General features: G+C 37.6%; 1 non-coding gene across 1 annotated transcript; it reads left to right on the top strand.

Annotated features, from left to right (window-relative positions):
* The first annotated feature begins 3,139 nt into the window (after positions 1–3,139).
* LOC145110420 (small nucleolar RNA R71) lies at positions 3,140–3,246 on the top strand. The gene has a single exon (XR_013709800.1). It is a non-coding gene; the product is annotated as a small nucleolar RNA R71 (small nucleolar RNA).
* Positions 3,247–9,080: the final 5,834 nt, after the last annotated feature.

Here is a 9,080-nt window from a genome sequence, read left to right as displayed (position 1 = left end):
CCTTTGGCCAAGTACAACTCCTAATGCAAAGTCGCTCGCGTCACACATTATTTCAAAAGGTAGGTTCCAATTTGGGGCAATAATGATCGGGGCATTAGTTAATTTTTCTTTCAGAAATTCAAAGGCCTCTAAACACTCTTTAGTGAAATTAAATGGTGCATCTTTTAAAAGTAATTGTGTTAGAGGTCTACTTATTTTAGAAAAATCTTTTATGAAACGGCGGTAAAAACCCGCGTGACCTAAAAAACTCCTAATGCCCTTTACATTAGTTGGTGGAGGTAATTTAACAACTGTATCTATTTTTGCCCGATCCACCTCAATTCCCGCTTTGGATACCTTGTGGCCCAAGACTATACCCTCTTTAACCATAAAGTGACATTTTTCCCAATTGAGGACTAAATCGGGTTTTTCACACCTTGCAAGCATCAAATCGAGGTTAGCAAGACAATCATGGAAGGAAGATCCAAAAACAGAAAAATCGTCCATAAATACTTCCATGAATTTTTCCACCATGTCATGGAATATGGCCGTCATGCACCTTTGAAATGTCGCAGGTGCATTGCATAACCCAAAGGGCATGCGACGATAGGCAAAAGTCCCACTCGGGCAAGTGAAAGTAGTCTTTTCTTGGTCAATTGGGTCTATGGGTATTTGGAAGTAACCCGAAAATCCGTCTAGGAAACAATAGTAGCTATGGCCGGACAATCTTTCAAGCATTTGATCAATAAAAGGTAAAGGAAAATGGTCTTTACGAGTGGCATCGTTTAGTTTTCGATAATCGATGCACACTCGCCGACCGGTTACCGTTCGGGTCGGAATAAGCTCGTTCTTCTCGTTTGCTACGACCGTCATCCCGCCTTTCTTGGGCACCACTTGAACAGGGCTAACCCATGGACTGTCGGAAATAGAATAAATGATCCCCACATCTAAAAGCTTGACTACTTCCTTCTTGACCACTTCTTGCATGTTCGGGTTCAGTCTTCTTTGGTGTTGCACTAACGGCTTTGCTTCTTCTTCCAAGTTGATCTTGTGAGAGCAATAATAGGGGCTTATTCCCTTGATATCGGTGATACTCCATGCAATGGCACTCTTTCTCTTCTTTAGGACATGGACTAATTCTTCTTTTTCAGATTTGGAGAGGTCAGAAGCTATTATAACATGTTTTTGTTGGCCATCTTCAAGGAATGCGTACTCCAAGTGATCTGGTAGCGATTTCAGCTCTATTTTCGTGTTCTGCATGGTGAACACGTCGAGTCCAGTGAAGGGACTCGTCGAGTCCTGGGCAGAATTCGCGTTAACTATGGGTTCTTCATATGGACTCGGCGAGTAGATCGGGGCTACTCGGCGAGTAGGCTGCTCAGTGGTTTTTATTAGTTCATTATAATCAGCTTCTTCCAGCAGTCTCTCTATTTCCAGTAGGTCTCTTTCAGCATCAAGTTCTTCATCAAAGGCGATGGTGGACTTTTTTGGCTCTTCATTGTTCCATTCCTCCATTAATTCATCCAACATATCAATTGAAAATGTCGTGTCATCACTGCTCCTTGCATGCTTCATGGCTTGATCAACCCTGAAAGTGACTGATTCATCTCCCACCCGTAGAGTAAGTTTTGAATCTCGCATGTCAACTATAGCGCTTGCGGTGTTAAGGAAAGGTCTTCCAAGGATGATCGGGACTTGAGGATCCGCTTCCATGTCCAAAATTATAAAATCCGCGGGGAACACGAACTTATCCACCTTTACCAAAAGATCTTCACAGATTCCCCTAGGAAATGTAACCGTTTTGTTTGCTAGGTGGATTGCCATGCGAATGGGTCTTGGCTCGGGGAGGTCTAACTTTTTGAAAACTGAATAAGGCATGAGGTTTACACTTGCCCCCGAATCAGCTAGTGCATATATGGTGGCCAAGTTTCCAAATTGACAGGGCAATGTTAAACTTTCCGGATCTCCTTTCTTCTTAGGAAGTATGTTCAACATAGTAGCTGAATAGTTTTCGTTTAGGACCACCTTATTCACTTATTCCATCTTCCTTCTATTAGTTAGAAGCTCCTTGAGAAATTTGGCATATTTTGGCATTTGGGCAACCGCTTCTATGAATGGTATGTTGATTTGAAGAGCCTTTATGTGTTCTAGAAACTTCTGGTAGTCTTCTTCATTCTTTTCTTGTCTAGCTCGGGCTGGATATGGCAGTGTAGGCTGATATGGCTTAACAGGAGTTTGACTTTTCTGATCAGGTGGCAGACTCGCTGAGTCCATATCATGGACTCGGCGAGTAGGGTCTGGGCTCAGCTGGGTCTGATTTTGATTCTGCCCTTCTGCCTCCTTCTCTTGTACCAGCTTCGGGTCTTCATTCTGAATAGGGGCCAGAGGGGTTATAATCTTCCCACTCCTAGTTGTGACAATGTTTATATGTGCGCCTTTTGGATTGTTTTCGGTGTTACTAGGAAGTTCTCCCGGTGCTCTTTGATTCATTTGCTGGGCAAGTTTCCCCAGCTGCTTCTCAATGTTGTGAATAAATGCTTGCTGATTCCTTAATATTGTTCTTGTATCTTGTATTGCAGCATCGTGGTCATTGTGTCTTTTTTCGGATGCAGCTACAAATTTAGTGAGCATTTCTTCTAGATTTGGTTTCTTTTCTTGTACCGGCTCCTCCTTTTGGTAAAAATCCCTTGCCTTTTGTCTAAATTTCTCCTCCCTCGCTTTCTTGTACTCATCATAAGGGAGCCATTCTTTCTTAGGTTTTCGCCAATCGTCATCAAATCTATCACCACTAGAATAGCATACTTGCACTTTCTTATTCCCGTTCTCGTCCAAATCACAATCTCTAGTTAGATGAGGCCCATTGCAATTTTCACATCCTACCCGAATAGCATGGATTGTTTGATCCATTTTATCCATCCTTCTATCCATGGTTTTCAACATTGCCATAACTGCCGACAAATCTTCAGAAGCTGCGTACGCCGATCCCTTGGTCATATCATTCCTTGGATTGTGGTATTCTCTAGAATGCTTAGAGAATTCTTCAATCAATTCTTTGATCACCGGAGGTGCCTTCTTTGTGAGGGGTCCTTGCGAGTCTAGGAGCTGCCTAGTTGTTACATTGACTCCATCATAGAAAATGGAGACTTCTTGTTGGATATTAAGATCATGATGTGGGCAATTCCTTAGTAGACTTTTATATCTCTCCCATGCCTCATAAAGGGACTCTCCAGGTTGTTGTTCAAAGTTGGCGATAGCTTTCTTCAACTTGGCTATTTTCGAGGGTGGGCAAAACTGGTCAATAAATTCTTCCTTCATCTTAGCCCATGTAGTGATGGATCCGGGAGGGAGTGACTTGAGCCAATCCTTTACATCACCTTTGAATGTAACTGGAAGCATACGAAGCAGCTGGGTTTCGCGAGGCACATTTGGAACATTAAAATAATCAGCTACATCATTGACTTCATCCAAGTGTTTATAGGCATCTTCGTGGTCTTTTCCATAGAAGGGGATCTCCTTGAGTTGAGCAAGAATATGACCCTTAAGCTCAAAAGTGGCAGTCGCGGGAATTGCGGGTTGCACAAGTCCCGGGCCGGTATCATCCCGTATCCTCTTCTTCCATTCACCCATGGGAACTTCATCAATGTTCGCCATGGTGTTGTCAAAGTTACCTTCTAGATCGCTACCTTCTTCAAATTCGCTTTCTTCTCCTTCGGACTCGTTCACGATGTCTTCCTTGATTGGGTCTTCGTTCGCCAAGGAAGAGGTGCTGGATGCTCCTGATTTGCTGCTCTTTTTCTTGCTAAAAACGGATTTGAGATTCTTCAAAGGTGAGTTCTTTGAAGAAGCGGATTCTCCAACGGTTTTTCCTTTGTTCTTTCTTAGAGCGGACTCCGGGTCTTCAAGTGGGGGAACCAAAGACGTATTGGATCCTCGGGTCATGTAACAACTGCAATTAAAGTAAGAAAAACGCGTAAAAAGAACAAAAAGAAACTAAATTAAAAGCTGTGAATTAGCGATGGACTCGCCGAGTAGCGTCGATTGCACTCGGCGAGTTCAAGGCAGAAACAGAAAAAAAATCTAATTAAATTTCTAAAACAGAAAACTATGAATACTAATCCTATCAACTGAATTACCAAAAAAATAACTTTGTGCAAGATAAATCTCACACAAAGGATCGATAAAACTAGAAATTAGTGCTAATTTTTGAACCGTTCCCCGGCAACGGCGCCAAAAACTTGATGTGTGTAAAATGCACTGGTTTTATTCCTACTTTAAAAATATAGATTTAGCACACAAAGGCAGTGAACCTGTCTTTTAGTGGTATAGTTGAATAAGTAGAGTGTCAAACTTAGGGAACGGAAATTAAACTAATAACTAATTTTAACTAAACAAGTAATAAAAGTAAAGGGTTTTCTCTAGTTTTACAAGACTAGAAACTTAAACACACCACCTAACACATAATTAACTAATCAACTAAAGCAAGTAAAAATTCACCAAATTTGATGAAAGGGTTTCTGTTTAGGTCCAATCAATTCACTCCTATGGTTAATTTTATGGTAAAGTAATAAATTAATTGTTATTGGTTACCAACTATAGTGATTAGATTCGCATTCGCTATTACCAACCCTTAGGAAATTAATTAATTCAAGCAGTGATCAAGTGTTTAAACTAATTAACTCCCTAGTTCAATTATTTGGATTAAATAAGATTTGTAATTGGTTAATCAAATTAGTAATTCAACTAACTTCTTGTTTGTTAGTGTCTCAAACAAGCTCACACATTAATTTACCCATTCTCTAATTAATCCTAGTTTCATATTCACTAATCATAGGCATATAATGAAGTGTTCACATAAATCATATGAGGTTAACAATTAAGAGATGTTCATGCAGTCTAATTGTCTTCCTATTAACAAAAAATAGTTATGGTTAATGCATAAGGGTCTTTAACAAACTTAACTTAATAAAATCACCAATAATCAATCAATCAAAGTATAAGTCAAACCATAGGAGTAATTTGGTCTTTCCTAAACAGAAACTACGAAAATTCAGCTCATGATTACAGTAAAAGAGAAGCTAAAAACGAATTTAGTTGATCTAAACATGATTCACTTCTAAGAATAAGTGGAAAATTTAACCTAATTCGCCTTGAGTCTTCTAAAGATCAAAGATTAGGGTTCTTTAGGTCTCCAAGGGTTTCCTCAGTCGCAAGTAATTCTCCAGAGATGCCAAAAAAAAACTCCCTCATTCGGAATTAGATCCTCTATTTATAATTATCTCAAAACAGGGGCAACTCGGCGAGTAAGTATCCAACTAGCCGAGTTCCTTTGAGAAATACGTGTACGTCAAGGATTCCTGGTCATTACTTCGCGAACATTCATAGGAACTCGCCGAGTAGCTTCTAGACTCGCCGAGTAGCTCCAGGTTTGTTCTTCTTTCTTCATTCTCCAGCTTCTGATTGCTTCTCCTTCTTCCTTTTTGCTTCCAAGCATGTCTTCTGGACTGAAAATATAATTTAGACATTATTAAGTACCTTTTGTCCATATTATGCAAATAATTAGCCAATTGTGAGAACAAAAACCAATGCGCGTACAAGGTTTGAAAACTCAAACCTTGAGTTAATCTTTAAGATCAATGTCTGCTTCTAATTACTTGGTCCAGTCAAGTCTGGTAAACCGGTCGAGACTTGAAGATTATATTCAACAAAGTACTCAAGTAGGAAAATAAAGTAAGTTTGAGTATAATCAAAGTAAAGACAATTTAGAACAAGAAGAATGAAAGTGAAAGCAATTGACTTGCAAGAAAGTTTGAATTGATGTGAAGATAATATCGATTTCTTCTATTCTTGGTGATTAATTCATGAAATATTCACTCCTTAAATAGTAAAGGATGAACATAGTACAAACCGAAGTACAATCTAAGGACTAGTTAATACAATGAGTTTGACAAATCTGTGTAAAGCCCATGTTTCGGGGCTAAGCATTAAGTAGATGATGTAATAGTCTAGGTCAACTATTGTAACTCTTTTTGAAGTAATAAAGATGAATTATTTGAGTATTATGTGAATTATGTGCATTTATGTGCTTATTACTTATTTATAAATGTATAATAAATAAAGGATAAAAATAAGCGTCAAAATTAAAGTGTGAGATAAGCCCGATATCTTTACATAAAGTTTTAGTGGTTGAAACAAGGATTCAGGGATATAAAGAACGCCGAAATCCGAGTTATAACGAAGAAGTTATGACCCGTCGAAGTTTCGCGACGGAACCGACACGACACCGGGAAGCGTAAATAGTGAATTTACGATAGAAGACTTTTTGGCCTTAGTAATCTAAACGAAAGTCGTAGAATATGTTAAACCGAGAACATCCATAAAAAGAACGCCAAAATCTGACTTCGTATGAGTAAGTTATGAATTTTCTAAGATTCGGCACAGCAGTGCACGACCCGAAACTCGAATTTTAGTTCGAGCGGTTTTTGGCCTACGCGACCTAAATGAGAGTTGAAGATCTCATTAATAGGAACTCAACGGTAAAAAGACAGATGAAAACGGAGTTCGTATGTAGAAGTTATGAATTTTACGTAGTCATTTAACAGTATAATCTTCTCATACAGTTAAATTTAAAATCGGTCGAGAATTAGCCGACGGAGTCAAAAGGAAAGTTGTAGATCTTATTTTTACCTACGTGTGGATATAAAGAACGTCGAAAACGGAGCTCGTATGCGAAAGTTACGAATTTTTGAAAATCGGCTGATTTCCACCCTGTGTGCGATGCCACGTGTCAGCACCAGGCTGTGCCTAGCTGTAGCCAGCTGGCTCACAATGTGAGCACCCTTTCTCACGACGTGAATCGGCCCAGACAGCCTATAAATAGAGGCGTAAATCACCCCCAAAACACACACATTTCATACCCTTTCTCTCCCATTACCCCCAAAACCTCTCTTCCATTCCCTAGTACTTCCTAAGTACTAGAAGCGAGTCCCGGAGAGGCCGAAGGCTCCAAGAAAAAGAGTTTTTCGGTTTGAAACTATGCCTGTGCGGAGCCCGGTTTTCAAGAAAACTTCTCGGTTTCGTCAAAGAAGATTATTTTTAGAAGCGAGGTGCTGTCCGAATCACTCCGTATCAGGTGAGTGTATATAGTCACTTTCATCTTACACATAGACATGAGGTATTTTATATAAATTATGTGTTATGTGTATATATATGTTATCTGTTTACCTGAGATGTTTGGTGGATGAAAGATCTATATTTCTTTCTTTCAGATCTGAAACTTTTTCCTTCAGATCTACACTTTCTCATCTCAGATCTAAACGTTTTCTTCAGATCTAAACTGTATACTTTGAGATCTATGTTGGATGAAAGATCTGAACTTCTTTCCTTCAGATCTGAACTTTTTCTTCAGATCTAGACCGTATATGTATTTTATGCTTTGAAAGTTATGCTGGATGAAAGATGTAAACATTATTTTTTTCAGATCTATACTATATAAATATTTTATGTTTTGAAAGTTATGCTGGATGAAAGAGGTAAACATTGTTTTTCAGATCTGGACTGTGTATGTATTTTATATCTACAAATATGTTGGGTAGAACAATGGGTAGATGAAATAGATGATGTGTGTTAATATGATGAGAGGCCTCGATGTTTACGATGTTTAAGATGATCCAGTCGTCTAGCGAAGTATAGATGACGACCATAGACTTTTCTAGGCAGTCCAGTGGAACGCTAGCAGGCTCGCAACCTGTAGGTGGTTTTTGAAAATGTACTCCATCCCCCCCATGGTTGCTTTACGGACACATATGGCTGAGGAATCCCCTTAGCAATAGTGCCCATCCCGATGAAATTCCTTAGGATAGATCCCTTATAATAGATGCTTTAGGGACGTAAAGTGAGAATAACGGGAACGGGTAATCGGGCTAGTGATTTGATGAAAATAAATAATGAACTTATTATTATGGGTTGAAAACCCTATATGCTCACCAGGCTCCCCAGCCTGACCCACTCAGTTTTCTTGTATTACAGGTAGTGGCAAAAGCATAGTTGGATGACTTGACGAGAGATTATGGATTTGAGGCCAGATTGTGTTTTGTGGCCTAGAATGTTTATTTCTTTTTGGTTTATGCTTATGGTCTTTATCGATGATTGACATCCCGAGTTTTTGTAATGTAATGAAAATACATTTCTTTAATAAATGCTTTGATAAAATTTATATCATATTTTGTTTTGGGAACAAATTCCGCAATACTTTTCTTAAGAAGTTACTCTGATTTTTATTAAAAAGCATAAACGAAATATGTCTTTTCTGGCCTTAAAAATGGGGATGTCACAATCTGGTACTTAAAAGATTTGCTGAAAAAGTCCTAAGAACTGTTACATCAATAAAAGACAAAAAGCATTAAATGCTTGCACAGACTCTAACTTCAGACTCTCTTCATCTGGGATCAAAAGGAGCTTCAGATCTACTTCACGTCTCTGAATAGAGTTGACTTCAGATTTGCTTTGGATTGCTATAGATTCACTTCTTATGCATTAACAATTTTAAAAAACTTAGAGTACAGACTAATCATCAATTACATAAAACGCAACATATGTATAAGACTGTTTATTATTTGGATAAAATCGAATTGTTCAATTGCACAATTTGGTTCGAATATTTGGATTTTTGGATTGATTTTCAGCAAAATCGATTTATTATTTTTGGGATTTCAGAGGTTTCAATTTATAAAATAAGAACTGAATTGTCCAAAAAAATTAAATAACAATTTATTTTTTATTTATATAATATATATTTATACATTTATAAATTATATTTTTAGTAGATTATAAAGTTTCATATAAACGTACTCCATATCAAAAGTGTTTTGTCTATAAAATATTAAATTAAAATATATTTTTCTTAGCAATTGTTTATAAATTTTAATTTAAAACTAATTAAATAGTTTTCTTTAGTTTTTTATATAGTGGACTAATACTTTAGTTGTATATATATTTAGTAAACTAGTTTATAAACCGTGAGAACCACGGTTATAAAACTAATTACTCTTTCATAGTAGAAACTCATAATTTTTAATTAATTAATTTGAATAAATTATTAATTA

The sequence above is a fragment of the Lactuca virosa genome, chromosome 4 (assembly GCF_052849685.1).
Source record: "Lactuca virosa cultivar CGN04683 chromosome 4, Lactuca_virosa_CGN04683_v6, whole genome shotgun sequence".
NCBI classification, from domain to species: domain Eukaryota; kingdom Viridiplantae; phylum Streptophyta; class Magnoliopsida; order Asterales; family Asteraceae; genus Lactuca; species Lactuca virosa.
The sequence above is the reverse complement of the archived record's forward strand: the minus strand, read 5'-3'. Positions and strand labels throughout refer to the sequence as shown.